The 16,735-nt window shown below is 40.9% G+C and overlaps 1 long non-coding RNA gene across 2 annotated transcripts in view; it reads right to left on the reverse strand.

The window, feature by feature from the left end:
- Nucleotides 1-6,842, reverse strand: part of LOC132541708 (uncharacterized) — a 47,395-nt gene extending 40,553 nt beyond the window's left edge. For both annotated transcript variants that reach the window (XR_009552808.1, XR_009552806.1), the window contains exon 1: nucleotides 6,687-6,842. This is a non-coding gene — a long non-coding RNA (uncharacterized LOC132541708). The remainder of the gene's footprint in view (nucleotides 1-6,686) is intronic.
- Nucleotides 6,843-16,735: the final 9,893 nt, after the last annotated feature.

A 16,735-nucleotide genomic window follows, 5' to 3' on the forward strand; every position in this document is an offset into this window, starting at 1 on the left:
GGGAGGCTCTGAAAAGAGCTCCTGCAGTTCATATAGTCAGGATAAACCAGATGATTGCTAAGATCTCCTTTAACAGCTAAGACCTTTGCTCCTAAGTGTTACCCAGAGGCTTTGAGATTGACTGTATAGCACAACTCATAAACCAACTTTTCAGCTCCTTATCTTCTCCCCAAGGTTGTCAGCCATGAAAGCCTTGTCCACATATGCCAGCCAACATCTTTTCAACCCTAATCACTTCTTCACCGCACCCGCCCCCCAAGTCCCTAACGCTTCTTTCTGAGATAACTATCAACTTGGCCAGACTGCCAGTTTTTTTCTCCTTCCTGTAATTGTCTCTTTGGCCTTCCTTATATTCTGAATCTCCTTAATGAGCTTCTGGGTCTAAAACTGGCTCTCTGCCCAGTGTGGGGTTTCCCCAGCCTCGAGGTGTGAAAAGACACATCACAACCTGTGGCACAATGGGGAAGTCCCAAGGCCCCTGGTGAATTGAACTTTTCTATGTTAAATATTAAATTTAAAAGGAGCTTGACTAGAGAGTGTGGATGGTGAGGATTCAGTTGTGGAACAGTGACTAGATACTATTGTCACAGTAAAAGATGACTTATCTTCATTGATACACACACACATATGTCCTTCATCAATTTCTTTGATCAACTGTACAATATTCTAATAGCATCATTAGAAAAATCAGGTCCAGTGGTAACGCTGTGGCATCTAGATGATGTACTGTCAGCTGAACCAACTAAGCAGAAAACTTGTGACTGTTTTTCTAAAATATTGAGGAACTGTTAATTTCAGGTATTCCCTAAGTGTTGCAGCCAGGCAGTGGCACACCTGGTCGAGTGTCTACTTCATCTGAATGTTTATCACTTATCAAAGGCCTTGGACAAAATGTTGATTAGCTTTCATCAACTAACTGAAAAATACCATGAAATTTTTGATTGAATTATTTCACTTCCTATGGATGAAAAATTAGCATCCCTCAAGTCATACACGTTCTCCTTAAAGAAGTTTGTAATGGAGGGGGCTGGGTGATGGCACACCCAGTTAAGCATGCATAGTATTATGTGCAAGGACCTGCACAAGGATCTGGGTTCAAGCCCCTAGCTCCCCACCTGCAGCCAGGACACTTCTTGAGCAATAAAGCAGTGAAGCAGGTCTACAGGTGTCTTTCCCTCTCTGTCTGCCTTTCCTCTCTCAATTTCTCTCTGTCCTATTGAATAAAAGGGGAAAAAAGAAAAAGAAATAAGAAAAATGGCCACCAGGAGCAGTGGCTTTGTAGTACTGGCACCAAGTCCCAGCAATAACTCTGGTAGCAAAAAAAAAAAAAAAAAAAAGGTTTATAGTGCTTCAGGAAGTCTTTCTGGAACCATCCGTTCCACCCCGGTTCCATGGCTGCCAGTCCTTAGCAACATCGCCCCGCCAGATATTCGTCGGGATGCGGCATCATCTAAGTTCATTTCCCACGTCTACGCTCGACCGGACCTGCCAATATACGCGGATATCTTCGCCCACCCTGTCCAACGCTTGACATCTCATCACCCAATCTGGTCCCCTACGCCTACACTGAACTTCTCTGTTCCAGTCTCTTGGAAAGAGAGTTGGCAGTCAGCTGAGGTAAAGAACAAACACCTCATCACAGACCCCTGCAAGCGTCAACCCAGCTTGACGCTTATGATTGGGCCCTCCTCAATCGCTATCAAACAGGCCATGGCCGGTGCGCCGCTATGTTCCACCGCTGGGGAGCCAGAGACGACCCGAACTGCCCCTGCGGCTCCAGACAGACTATGACCCACATAGTCAACGACTGCCACCTCTCCAGATTCAAAGGAGGTCTCGAAACTTTACATCAGGCTCAACCTGACGCTGTTGACTGGCTACAGAAGAAGGGCAAACGCTAGAAGAAGAAGAAGGAGGTCTTTCAATGTGTATAGTATGCTGGTTCTATATGTGAGTCCAGGTGAACTCTCCAGCACAGCATATGACTATGTTGTACTCTATCTCTCACTCTTGCACTTTCTCTCCCGTTCTCTCCCTCCCACACACATGCTCCCTCTCAGTCTCTTATATACACACATAAATCAATACCAATATTTAAAAAATGTTATAGTAGGGACCAGGCAGTGACACACCTGGTATAGCACACACACTACCAGGCACAAGGCCCCAGGTTCAAGCCTCAGTCCCCATCTGCAAGGGGGAAAGCTTCACAAACAACGACTCAGAGCTATAGGTGTCTTTCTTTCTCTCTCCCTTTCTCCCCATTCTCTCTCATTTTCTCTTTTTCTATTAAAAAAAATATACCACCAGGAGCTATGGATCCATGGTGCAGGCACTGAGTCACAGCGGTAACCCTGGTGGCAAAAGAAAAAAATAAATAATTATAGTAACAGACCCAAGCTAAAAGAAAAGCCTGTAAGTTTATGTTCACTCAAAGTCCACCTAGAGTACAAGGGCATGGTGTAATAAAACAAAACAATTTGTATAGGTCTACTCATGTGGGAAGGAAAACAGAAGTTGAGTCACTTTGTCCAAAATAAATAAACACCTAACAAAGGAAAGCTTCTGGTTAGAAGAATTTTTTTTTTTTGCCTCCAGGGTTATTGCTGGGGCTCGGTGCCTGCACTATGAATCCACTGCTCCTGTGGCCATTTTATGATTTTATTATTATTATTATTATTATTATTATTATTATTATTATTATTATTTGATAGGACAGAGAGAAATTGTGAGGGAAGCAGAAGACAGAAGGGTAGAGAGAAGTGACTCCCTTGAAGTCCTTCACTCCTGTGAAGCGACTCCGCTGCAGGTGGGGAGCCAGGGACTCGAACCGGGATCCTTATACTTCATACTATGTGCGCTCAACCTGGTGCACCACCACCTGGCCCCTAGAAGAATTTTCATATGGAGATAGATACAAGATATAGAGATAGTAACTCAGCTTCAAAATCAACACCTGGATGCTGAAAATGAAATTCTAGACAAGAAACGACAAAGTCCATACAGATTAACATCTGAAGAATTCCCTACTGGCCCATTCTTGTTTGTATCTTTGTATTGTGAATATAAGCTGAGGCTGCTGGCAATAAAGGCTACTGTCTATGTAGGTGGGCCTGCTTTGGTTCTTCCTAAGCAATACCAAGAAGGAATGATCAACAGGAAAAAATAATAAAAATTGTGGGAAATTACAAAGAAACCTAAAGGGCAAGATGTAGGAATTATTACTTAGAAGTATGTTTGAGACATGATGGGCCTAGACCTCAAATAAGTCACTCTCTCCATTGTTACCAGTCATCTCTATCAGGAACAACACAATAGACCCCTTTATGGGCCCCCATAGGACCTTGCCCTCAACTTGCATCAACAACGGTAGAGAATGTTCCATCCTCCGAAGGGAGGCTGGACAACATACTCTATACATGATAATTTCCTTTCCACCCCGAACACAGTATTATGAGAGAAATTGAACTATGCGACTGTGAGTCACAACCATTAACTTATCTGTTACTGTTTCTGGCCAACATATCCTTGACTCATTATTTCTGCTAACTCCATGAAGCTGCTATAAGAGTCCTACTTCTTTATGTCAAAGGCAGCCTGACAGTACTAAAATCTCAGTAACTTTTTAAAATCTATTAAGGAGTGGTCTGGATGGAGGTGGCGCAGTGGATAAGACACTGGACTCTCAAGTGTGAGGTCCAGAGTTTGATACCCAGCAACAAATGTACTAGAGTGATGTCTGATGGTCTCCCGTCCTCTCTCTCTCTCCTCCTGTCCTTCTCATTACTAAATAAATAACATATTTAAAAAAATCTATTAGGGCCAAAAAAGATAGCTCACCTGGGAAGAAGCTTGTTTTGCAAACCACATAGCTTAGAGATGCTTCACTGTTATGGTGTCATTCTGTCCCTACGTCTCTTCCTTTCTTCTATCTTATTTTATTTCATTTTTTTGTACTTGTGTATCATCACAGGGACTTAACCACTTCAAGTCAGCTTTTTTTTTTTTTCAGAAAGAAAAAGAAAGAGTGAAAGAGACCAAAGAAGAGATAAAAAGGGGGAAAGCTAACAGCACAGAAGCATCCTTCAGCATGGAGTATGGGTTGGGTTTAGGTGAGTTGGAATATGAGTTGTTTGCCTGACACAGCAGAAGCACTATCCATGTGAACGATCTCTTTCTATCTGAAAAAGTTGGTCTTGACCTACCATTATGCCATCCTGACTTCCCTGGGCAGAAAACCTTACCAATGATCACCTCCCCACAGCCCTGTGCCACTAGGGAAAGAAAGAAACAGGCTTTGGGTATGGATTGACCTGCCAACACTCATGTCTAGTGGAGAAGCAATTACAGAAGCCAGACCTTCCACCTTCTGCATTCCCATGAAGAAGTCTGGTCCATACTGTCAAAGGGATAAAGAATAGGGAAGCTTCTAATCAAGGGGCTAGAATACAGAACTCTGGTGGTAGGAATCATATGGAATTATACCCCTTTTATCCTACTATCTTGTTACTCATTATTAAATAACTAATACAAAAAAAGTCTTTTAACTATCTTTTTAAAAAGTGGGGTGGTAGATAGCTTAATGGCTACACAGAGACTCTCATGCCTGAGGCTCCAAAGTCCCAGGTTCAGTCTTCCATACCACCATAAACCAGAGCTGAACAGTACCCTGGTACTACAAAAAAGGAAAAGAAAGAAAGGAAGGAGGGAGGGAAGGAAGGAAGGAAGGAAGGAAGGAAGGAAGGAAGGAAGGAAGGAAGGAAGGAAAAAGTTGGCCTGGAGTAGTGAAGCCTGGGTGAGGACAAAAAAATTAAATAAATATTAAAATAAATATCAACACTTTGCTTTGCACTTGGAGCATCTTTTACACCCCCTTCACTATGTAAAATGGTTTATCATTTATCTCCTCCCACTCCCTCCCCCCAAATATCTAAGCAGAGTCCCAAGACAAGTACCATATAAACCATCAGCAACAGGATCAGTTGCTATTCCGATGTGAGCTTACAGTTGCCTACTAAAATGTTAACATTCTCTCACCAGTAAGAAATACCCCTGCATTTTTTTCTCAGAAAAAATAAGCACTGCAGCATGAAGTATACTTTGCAAATTAAATAATTAGAAGCAGAATGCCAAATGGCCAAGATAAAAATAGTAGCATTCATCAAGCTTCCTACATACACTCCTTATGACAGGGCCTTACAGTAGGACTATGGCAAAATGGAAAATTCATTTTCACTCATCCTATTCATTTAGACACAAGAATTTCTTTGTTTAAGCATTAGAGCAAGAAAACTATACTGGTACCTGAAGCCTATTTCGTGCATTTTAAAATAAAGCTTGTCAATTAGAAATGTGCTTCTAGTCCCTGGCTTTCAGCTCTAGCTCATAGTTGTGGGTTTCCCCAAGCAGGAGAACAAATGTCTATGTGGGAGAGAACACACACTGCTGACTGGATCAGGCGGGAGAAGCCACAGAGAAGATGCACCCATGGGAAGCTTCTGGCAGGATTACAGAATGTTGGGGAGAATTTCACTAAATTGCCTAGATGCTGTGGTCCTGGAGGTGGCACAGTGAATAAAGCACTGGACTCCCAAGCATGAGGTCCTGAGTTCAATCCCCGGCAGCACATGTACCAGAAAGATGGCTGGTTCTTTCTCTCTCTCTCTCCTCCTATCTTTCTCATTAATAAACAAATAAAATGTTTAAAAAAAATACTGCCAAGATGCTATGACTTTGTGGACTCCACAGTGCACATATAACCAAACAGGAAATGTATATAATACGGATAATTCAAAAATATCCACGTAAAGAGAATATGACCTGAGCATTGGCTCCAGACTTTTCTGCTGGGAATCCTGCTGTCTCCTTTCCTTCAAGTTGCTTTTAATATTTGCATGGGGACTTCGGTCAAGCTGTGCAACCTTAGGGCAGCTTTGTAAACCCATCTTGTCTAAAACTCAAGGAGTGAGTGACTTAGCAAGTGTTCTCACAGAATTCCTTCTGAAAGACAACGGAATCTTTATGTAAGAACTGGAGTTTGGAAAACTTTGTGAGATGATGGGAGGATGAAGAAAGAATGTTAAATGCATCAAGCTCTTATTCTCTTAACTAGGAGAGGACAAGAAAGGATCTTTAGGCTAGACAGCACCATTTAAGGGTTGGACAGAAGAGAAAGGACACTGAGGAACACCAGAGAGAGCCAAGGCTCATGATCAGGAAAGAACGGTGGCACCAAAATAAGGAGGGTTAGCTATTGCTGAGCAATGAATGAGAGAGAGAGAGAGAGAGAGAGAGAGAGAATCAGACACACAGGGTGAGGATGGAGGTTGAAACATAACCAAGTTCACTTGTTGGACACCGGAAGAGAATTATCAGACAAAGGTTTCCCCCAGAGCTCTGTTGTCCCAAGATGGTATCTTCCCAAACCACACCCAGCTCTGCTGTTCTGTGACAACTGAAGCCTGAAATTTCCAAGGACTCCACGGTGATTAATGTGCTGATTTCCATGGTGATATTTTTTGGCACTTCACCTGACTCTCTTTAAAAAGTAAAATAAAGACGTAGATAGTAATGCTTTCTAGGACAGATATTTCTCGGGAAATCAAAATTATGTCAGCTGGGCATAGGTCTCCCATTGTCCACTGCTGATTATTTGGAAGCAAACTCCCTAGGCCACCTGACCTTACCAGTCCCCCTGGGATCCACAATGGGTAGCAGAAGATGCAAGGCAGAGGCAGTTTCCTCCTGTGACCCTCTCCCTACTTGAGGTAAAGCTTCTTTCCTAAGACAAGTAGCATGAGATAATGTGCTTTCTTCTTAGTCAATGTCTGTCACCAGTCAGCCCTGTTTCCCAAGGTATGTTCTTTACTGGAGAAGAGATAGCAGGGCAAGTGAGGTGCAATCAATTCCCAACCACAGATTTTCAAATTGACCTATTATTTATATTTCATTTTAATGTTTGATTAAAAAATAAGGCTCATAAATCTAAAAGAGAATTGTTTATTTCCCCTCTAATATACCAATTCAAATTTCACTTTCCCATCGTTTGGGCCAATCACACATTAATAAAGCAGATTTTCTTTCCTGCCCTCAGTGCTGTCTTCACACTCCTTAGTCACCATCACTATAGTAGTACATTCTAGAAGTTGCTCTGTTTTGAAATGCACACAAAAGAATAAGCTGCCATGATCACTATCACTGGTTATGACATGCATGGTGTCACCCTGGTTCTACTTAAAGTCTCTTAATAAGTAGAGTCTTTGTCCTCAAGAAATGTGTAACGAAATGTAGGAATAGGAATTCCCCCTCCTGTCCCTACTTCCACTAGAGGAAATGCTTTAGTCTAGTGGCAGCATCTTGAATTCTCAATTCTGCCTGTATCCAGAGGCTTCTGCCAGTTACCTCTTAGAGGCTTAGTGACCACATTTGTCCTCCTTTGAAAGCTGCATGAGTGGAAACAATATTAAGTCATATTAAGGAAATTCCAAATTTTAAAGTAGGACTGGGATTATTTTCATAGGTCTTTATATTTTAAGAGAAAGAAAAAGGCTAAAGAAAAGACTCATATGGCTATCAATATCAATGATGCTTTTAGTAATCTTAACAATATAACGTTGTCCAAGTTATAATGTGGAGGAAACCTGAGTTGAGAAAAGAAAACTGACAAAACGGCCAGCTTAGGAAAATTATATTAAGAGGTACTAGTATAAAAATTGTACATTATACTAAACAAGAAAGAATATTTTCTTTTACTCTGGTCTTCAGTTGAACTTTAAAAAAACAGGTTGGATTAAGCACTGGAAAAATGTAAGATCAGTAACTAGGCAAAGAGTCTTATAACTTGACAGAATTAAATCCTTACGAAAATACAGATATTTGTCAAGATGCTAAACAGGCCTCTGCAGTGGAGATGCTTGTTGTCTAATTCAAGTTATAATCGGTGCTGTATCTTGGTTCTATCACTTTAGGAAATAATTAGGAAATGAAGAAGTTCCTGACATAGGATGAAAAAAATTAAAAAATAAACAATGTAAACATAAGGTCACCAATGTGCAGTGAACCAGTAGTTATATAAAGTTAACCAGACACAAATTCAAAATGAACAACTGAATGCTATTGTTACAGAAAGGCTGAATGTAGAATACAAATGCATCATTTAAGAAAATATTCTGGGTGGGGGGGTGGAGGTAGATAGACTGAGATTCCTGAGGTTCCAGAGTTACAGGTTCAATCCCCCACACCACCATAAACCAGAGCTGAACAGTGCTCTGGTATAAAGAAAAGAAAATATCCTGGAACCAACTTGAGTAGGCTAGCATCAGATCTCCATAACACCCATGTTTCATAAAAGTTGTCTTTACTTCAGGTGTGGAACGACAACCCTTCAGCTTCATCACTCGGGTGAGACCTTTCCTTTCATAGTATTCTCTAATTCCATCCCAGGTGGTTCACTTACTAACAAAGTCCCAAAACCTAGATATAGACAAGGTTCCAGGAGATAGAGCATATGTTCACAGGTATCCATAAACCAGGGCAAATATATATCTGAAAGCAGAAGTATACTAGAGTTTGCAGTGAGTACCCCCCAACACTTCATCTCCACTATTCCAACCTTTGGGTCCATGATTCTTCAACAATTTGTTTGGCTTCGTATGTTAACTCTCTCTTCAGCCACCAGGTTCCAGATGCCATCAGGATGCCAGCCAGGCTTCCCTGGACTGAAGACCCCACCAATGTGTCCTGGAGCTCCACTTCCCCAGAGACCCACCCTACTAGGGAAAGAGAGAGGCAGACTGAGAGTATGGATCGACCAGTCAATGCCCATGTTCAGCAGGAAGCAATTACAGAAGCCAGACCTCCCACCTTCTGCAACCCACAATGACCCTGGGTCCATGCTTCCAGAGGGATAGAGAATGGGAAAACTAGTGGGGAGGGGATGGGATATGGAGATTGGGTGGTGGGAATTGTGTGGAGTTGTAGCCCCCCATCCTATGATTTTGTTAATGTCTCCTTTCTTAAATAAATTAATTAATTTTTAAAAAGTTGTCTTTACTAGAACTTTAGAATGGTTTTATTTATTTATTTTGTTTGTTTGTTCTCCTCTATTGAATATCAGTCCAAATACTTACAGGGAGTAGTCACAAGCAAGGCTGTCTGTCCCTTATGGTATCTGGATGCTGCCATCAGTCATTTCCATCTTTTCAGGTCTGAAAGCCTTAAGTCACTGACATGTTAAACAGGGATGGGGGGAAACAGGCTTATGACGTTGACAGGTCATCTGGTAAAGTCAAGAATTTTCAAGTAGTAGTATTATTCCAGTGTCCTGTAAAAATCACTCTGAACCAGTCATGAGCAAAATAATAATTCATTTGTTTTATCTCTATTTTTCTAAAGATTTTATTTCTTTGTTTATAAGAAAGATAGGAGAGATCAAAAGAAGATATCACTCTGGTATTTGGATTGAACTCAGGACTTCATGCTTGACAGTCCAGTGTTTTATCCTCTGAGCCATCTCCTTGACCACTGTTTATCTCTACTAAGACTTTACTTACTAAAGGCTATTTAGACTTTCAAATTCAACACACATTTCCCATACTGAAATGCTTTCAAGGAAATTGTCAAGATTTCCTTCTATGTTATTATCAGTCAGGAATGGTTTCCCTCAACCTGAGGATTTTGTCAACAAAATTTGGAAATATTTATGGTTAATAGAAAGTGTAACAGGAGGAGGCTAGAGACTAAAGTGTTACTGAAGCTTGGATAGTAGAGGCCAGAAATGTTGGTCAACACCCAACAATGCACAGCAAAGCAACCCTTCGTTTCAAGATTTAGATAATCCAAAGAACAGTGCCAAAGTTCAGAGACCTTCTTTATATGAGACACTGCCATAAAGTTGATATTTTGATAATATAAATAATCATTACAGTTAGATTATTGTGCCCATGCTAAGAGCAAAAAATGACCATAATTTGGATGAATCTATACTATTTCCTTAACATTTCTGAGACATCTTAATTCTGGCATTGAATTAAATTACTTTTTCAAAAGAGTCAATTGAATAAAATGAAGAGGGGCTTTATATAGTTCATGTAAGTTTTTCTATTTTGGAAATGAGAGTTTTGATTAAAACTGGCATTTTGAAACTCTAATTGCTAGTTATTGCTGGGGGGAAAAAGAAAAAATATATTTCCAAATCAGCCAGATGGAATGTCTCAGATAAGAATTTATAAGTCAGTGTTCATATTCCAATCAGAAGGAAAATTGTTTATAGCTTTTTAATTCAGTTTAAAAAGTAACCAATATATTTGTTTGAGTAATTACTATACTGAAGTTAACCAGCCAGCTTGCTTACATTGAACCTAAGCCCTCAAATCTTCTAGGTTATTAGTAAATATATATAAATATGTATCAAGCATGAGAGCCATTGTGCATAGCCAGTATGCTATACCCCAGACTCTCAAAACCCAATTCTAATTGAGAAATAACAAAGTCTTTTAGCTTACATGCCCCAAACCAGGCTAATACAAAGGTCATGGTGACATTTACACTTAGTCACATTAAGTCTTACAAACATGACCTCTGTGATAACTTCTATTCTACCATGTGTAAAGAGCTCTTCTTCCTCTCTCTTCTTTCCTTTTCTGTCATCTCTACTATGAAGAGGCAAATGGAAATGCCTTGCAATGGAAGAATTTGAGGAAAAATCATTATGGTTCTTCTGTCCACCATGGGACTGAAAACTGTCCCCAAACAGAAAAAGATGGACAAATATGGACTTTCACTTACTGAAATTTGTCTCAAGTCCTTCCAAACAAATAAATATTCAGACTACAAAATGAGACTCTTACTGAGAGTCTTGCCTTGCCTATGGTAGATTTGTGGAACTGCTTCTTCTATTTAAGATCTGCTAAAAGCCCCTGAGAAGGAACTAGAAATTGAGGTACATCTCTTGCTAGTTGCTGAATTTGACAAATAAAGCAATCATCAGAATCAAGGAGTGTGCGCTGCTTTTAAAAGCCCTATTTATTTGACATAATACAGCAGTGGGATGGCAAGGCAAATAAATGGCATTACTTAACATAATCACTTAGTGTTGTGCAACCAAAGTCAAGTCTCATTGCTCTGTCGTTTGCAAAGATTTCGATGATAATAGAGTTGATTGTTAGTGTGAAGATATAAATTGCTCAGTGGTCAGAGTTGTTAATGAAGGCAAAGGAACACAAAAGAGAAAAAGTAGGGTTTAGCAGCCCAAATTCATTGCTAATTGTGTGTGTATTCATCATAGGCTGACCAAGGCTAATTATCTAATTAAACTAAACCTCTGCTGCTTTACAAGAATTTCTCCACGCTGTGATGCTGGTTGTCAATTACCTCCACAGGGCTTAGTGAAATGTCTACTTAACTCAAGGCATGTTTTGCTTTTCCCTATAGTAACACAAGGTCCTCTTGTGGCATAATCTATGCTTAGAATGAAAGGGAAAAAAAGTTTCTCCTTTAAAAAAAAATACTGTGGGAACTTAAGAATAATGACAAACATCTTAAGCCAGAGTTCTTGTTCATTTCACTCTATAATTTATATTCAAGGACTATGAATATAATCTGCTTTGAGCAGAGACATCACAGACACAAAAGAGAAACCAAATATCCTTGTATGCATGTGAGTGAATGCTCGCTTCACATGTTTTTAAAGCTATATTAATTCTTTTGTCATGCTCTGCAATATATCACAGTATGAAATTACACTACTTAATTTCATATAATGACAATTTTTTTAATTTATATTTTTAATAGCTGGAAGTGGCAAATCATCTGTACTAAATCATTCACTTTACAAAATAAGGACATTGTAGCTCTGAGATACAAAGTGACTTATCTAGAGACACACAACAGGCTGCTGGGACTAGGGGAAGCGGTGGCATCCTGTCAGTCAACTGTTCTCTTCCTCTTTAATTTTTGTTATTCCATTTTCAAACTGTACTTTAATTTCTCTAAAATGCTGTAACAGAGGGATGCATTGTGTTTATTTATATATTTATTTATTTTTATCAAAAGAAGACTTTTGAGCCAGGGAGATATAGCAGTTCATGTAACACACTTTCATGTTTGAGACTCTGAGGCCCTAGATTCAATCCCTGGTATCACCATAAATCAGGAGTGCTGGTCAAAATAGATGGATGGATTGATGGATGGATGGATGGATGGAATGGAATGGATGGAATGGATGGACAGATTGATTGATTGTGATAGACAGACAGATTCATTGTGATTAGTAGTATCTTACTCCTCTGATGGAACACAATATTATTTTATTCATTTCTAGTCAGTCAAATAGCCTCTGATGTATTATTCTCTAGTGAAAACCCAAGGGGTAGGGAAAAGAAACACCATCCACTTTCTCAAACTAAATATGAAAAGATGATACATTTGTGATAACTTTTATTGGTGCTAAGCCGATGAAGCATAAGCCATCAAGTAACATTTTCTTATTTCCTTCAGCATAGAAACAGAAGCAGAGAAGAAGGAGGAGGAGGAGGAGGAGGAGGAGGAGGAGGAGGAGGAGGAGGAGGAGGAGGAGGAGGAGGAGGAGGAGGAGGAGGAGGAGGAGGAGGAGGAGGAGGAGGAGAAGAAGAAGAAGAAGAAGAAGAAGAAGAAGAAGAAGAAGAAGAAGAAGAAGAAGAAGAAGAAGAAGAAGAAGTAGAAGAAGAAGAATAGAAGGAGGAGGAGGAGAAAGTGAGAGGGGGTGGGTGGCACCAGAGCTTCCTTCAATGTGATGGGGGCCAGGCTCAAGCCTGGGTCACACACATGGCAAAGCAGTGTGCTATCCAAGTGAGCTGTCTCCACAGTCCCAAGCAACACTGTCTATGCATCCCTTGATAAAGACAGTAAAATCTCACTCTAATAACTTCTCCCCATGTCCTCCTCATCTTGGGACATGTGGTGTCTGCAAGGGCACGGCACCCTGGAACCTTTTCCTGCCCCTTTCACAATCATCTTCCAGCCAGACTCCAGCAATGAACATACAGTTCTCTTCTGCCAAGTGAAGGAAGCTGATTTTCCCTTTCACTGCCTCTCAAAGATGAACATCAACTGTTTCACCACTTGTGATTCAAATCCATTAATTAAAATAAATACAAAGTAAAAATCTCTCAGCCAAAAGGAAAAGGACAGATGGGGAAGCGGAGGAGGTGAAGATAGCTGATGTCTTCTTTCAGGAGAAAGAAAAAAGAGGAAAAGAAAAACAAGATGCATGGATTGGGGGTGGGGGGATTAATTAAGAGAGGTAACACGTGTCTGGATTTAATATATAGTTATGTACTATTTTAGGTCTCATAATAAGTGCAGTACTTAAGAAGAAGAAAACCTCTCTACTAACAACCTGGGGGTGGGGGTGAGGGGGCGTGATAATCTAATACCTCTAAGAATGGTAAGACCTGGCCTCTGGCCCTGCTTCGGGGACAGCACAGCAAAAACTGCATTTCATTACTGACTGCACTTCATTACACATCTCTTCCTTCGATCCCTTAATCTCCCTCTGAATGCTTCTAATTAGTTTCTTCTATCTTGCTTCCCATCGTCTAAAATAAGTAAGATAGAGAGAAAAAAAAAAAAGAATCAAGTTAAGTCCTTCTTCATCCCAACTCCATATACACTGATCCATAAAGATCATAGTCAAAAAAAATAACATCTACAGTTTCTATCAAACAACGCAACTCCCGCAATTTATCAGCAAATGTGTAGAATGTTTACACCCGAAGTCTACCCTAACACTAAGAATTCTTGAGTTGAGCATATGTAGGAGGAAGGTCATGCACGCCAGTGACCTAATCACAGATTAATCACACAAAGTTAAACCAGACTGTTTAACTGCTGCTGTTACTTTAGTTAGATGCCCTGTTACTTTAGTTAGATGCCCTGAGTGGAGAGGAACAGAGCTAAGAAGGCAGTTCTGTATGACTTTAGATAAAAACAATGAAAGATAAGGCAAATGTTTGGGTTTGTTTGTTTTCTGAATTGTCCTCTATGTTAAGCTAATGAGATAGTGGAATCTTAGCAATCGTTTCTCAAAACGATGAAGGGGGAAAAACTTAGGCACTAGGGAAAGTAAGTGATTAACACACAACCAAATTAGTGGCAGATCCGTGCCATCATCCAAAGAACCTGCTCTTCAGATGTGACAACTGTTCTTTTCTACAAGTTGACATTCATCATGGTGATGAATGAGAAATATGTTGGCTTTCTTTTAAAACTGACAATGGAGTCACAATAGAGACTCTAAGTATTTCAAACATACATAATATAATCAGAAAGTAGAAATGATTATCAACTTAACATGCTCTATATAAACATCAAAGGCAGATAAAGAGTCAGGTGACAAGGACTACCAAGCAAAAATAAGCCTTCCTATCCATTTATGAAAAGGAAAGGAAAAGCAACCACAGACGAGAGACAGTTAAGTATCTGTGAATGTCAACATTTTTGCACTTATTTTCACTGATTTCACAGTGTGACCAAAAGAGGACAAAAGGAATTCTGAAGAAAGGCTTGAGGAAATGTCAGAGGTAAAGGACCTTATGGCTAAGAAGGTGGGAGGGGGGTGGCAGTGGAAGTGGAATGAGAACTGTATTTCAAAGAATAAAGAGATAATATGACTGAGCAGGTAGCATTAGGAAATGATATATAGATCTATTTTTAAAAGCTTTTCAAAAAATATTTATTTCCTTTTTGTTGCCCTGGTTGTTTTTATTGTTGTTGTAGTTATTATTGTTGTTGATGTCATTGTTGTTGGATAGGACAGAGAGGAATGGAGAGAGGTGCAAAGCGCAAGGACCGGCTTAAGAATCCTGGTTTGAGCCCCGGCTCCCCACCTGCAGGGGAGTCGTGTCACAGGCGGTGAAGCAGGTCTGCAGGTGTCTTTCTCTACCCCTCTCTGTCTTCCCCTCCTCTCTCCATTCCTCTTTGTCCTATCCAACAATGACGATCTAAGCTTTTATCAGTCTTACCTACCACCATGTAGCTATGATCTTGTGAAAAAAAAAAAGTGACAAGCCTGTACTTTAAGATTGCTGAAGCAATAGCTTATCAGCAAGCCCTCTCAACACCATCTACAAAAATAGATTCTCAATCTTTACATTAGCTTTCATCTTTCCTCTGAATTATTGCTTCCAATCACATTTGCTCTGGCATTATTCCAATCAGTCTCTGAGAAATACAAAGCAGATCAAGTCATTCTCCTACTCAAAGCTCTCCAGGTTTCTAATGACACTTAATTAAAATCCATCCACCTACCGTAGCTTTCAACCTCTTTTAACTATGATCTAAACTATCTGTATTTGGTATATGTAGTGCTGCTGACCCAACATTATCTAAGGGTAGGGATCCTGACACTTAATATGTAGTATAAACTACAAATTCTCATGTTCTCAATTATATCAAGTTCCTTCCTACCTGGTCACTGTTTCTAATACTGTTTAACAATTAAAGGGTTATTTCTGGGTCTGAGAATATTCAGACCCCAGATTTTTTCCATGATTGACTTCTTAATATGCAAGAGCAGTTCAAATGTTATTTTGTTATTTTTAAGTCGCCTCTGACAATACAGATTTAAATAATGCACCACCGGGAGTCGGGCTGTAGTGCAGCGGGCTAAGCGCAGGTGGTGCAAAGCACAAGGACCGGCATAAGGATCCCGGTTCGAGCCCCCGGCTCCCCACCTGCAGGGGAGTCGCTTCACAGGCGGTGAAGCAGGTCTGCAGGTGTCTATCTTTCTCTCCTCCTCTCTGTCTTCCCCTCCTCTCTCCATTTCTCTCTGTCCTATCCAACGACAACAATAACTACAACAAAAAAAAAAAAGTTGGCAGCATACTGGCCCATCTTGTGCTATTCTTAATTTATTTTTAAGTTCTTCTAATATTGGTACCTACTTTTTAAATTATAATCTAGCATGAAGCATCTCTCTACACATACATTCCAGATTCTAGATATTCATTCTGACAGATTCCTGGAAAGAGAATTGTGGGTTAATTGGTGTGAACTTTTATTTTAAAGCATTTAAACTAGAGAAAGCACTGCTTCTTAACGCTCCCGGCAGGCTGTGCTAGCTCAGCGGCACGAGGAGCTAAAGTAAACTCAACAGCTTCCTTCCTAAGAGGGAGGCCAGAGGACCGCGATGGTGGATTGCGGACCAGGCAGGTGCTCCAGGGCCAGCAGGTTAGCACCCTCGATCCCCGTTCACGGCCAAGAGCCTGCACTCCTCCAAGGCCAGTTGCCGGAAGTACGTCACCTCGTCTGCAAGGGATCCTGGGAGTTGTAGTCAGATGACTACTTGTCTGCACCTGGGTTTTTCACCTTTCTTTACCCTTTATCTTTCCAACAAGTAAACACCTGGAGGCCCTAAAGAAAGATGCTTTATTACCTAAAGATCTAGTCCTCTTTTCCAACAGACAACGATGACGTCCGCAGAGCACCTCGGCGGAACACAGTACTACAAGTCCCAGCATGCCCTGCAAGGCGCCCAGACAGCCCGTCCGTAGTCGTAGGTGCCCGCCGCTTGAATGGAGCGTTGCGCTTGAGGCGCAAAGCCCGTCACCCTGTGCGCGGCCGGTCCCATCTCCCCGAGCGTAAGTGCGGGCTGCGGCGCGTGCGCGTGCGCACTCAGCGGGGACGCCGAGCGGGGACGCCGAGCGGGGGCTCCGGGCCGTCGCTGGCTCGCGCCCGCCGAGACTCACAGCGGCGGCGG

This window comes from Erinaceus europaeus, chromosome 1 (assembly GCF_950295315.1).
Source record: "Erinaceus europaeus chromosome 1, mEriEur2.1, whole genome shotgun sequence".
Classification (NCBI taxonomy): domain Eukaryota; kingdom Metazoa; phylum Chordata; class Mammalia; order Eulipotyphla; family Erinaceidae; genus Erinaceus; species Erinaceus europaeus.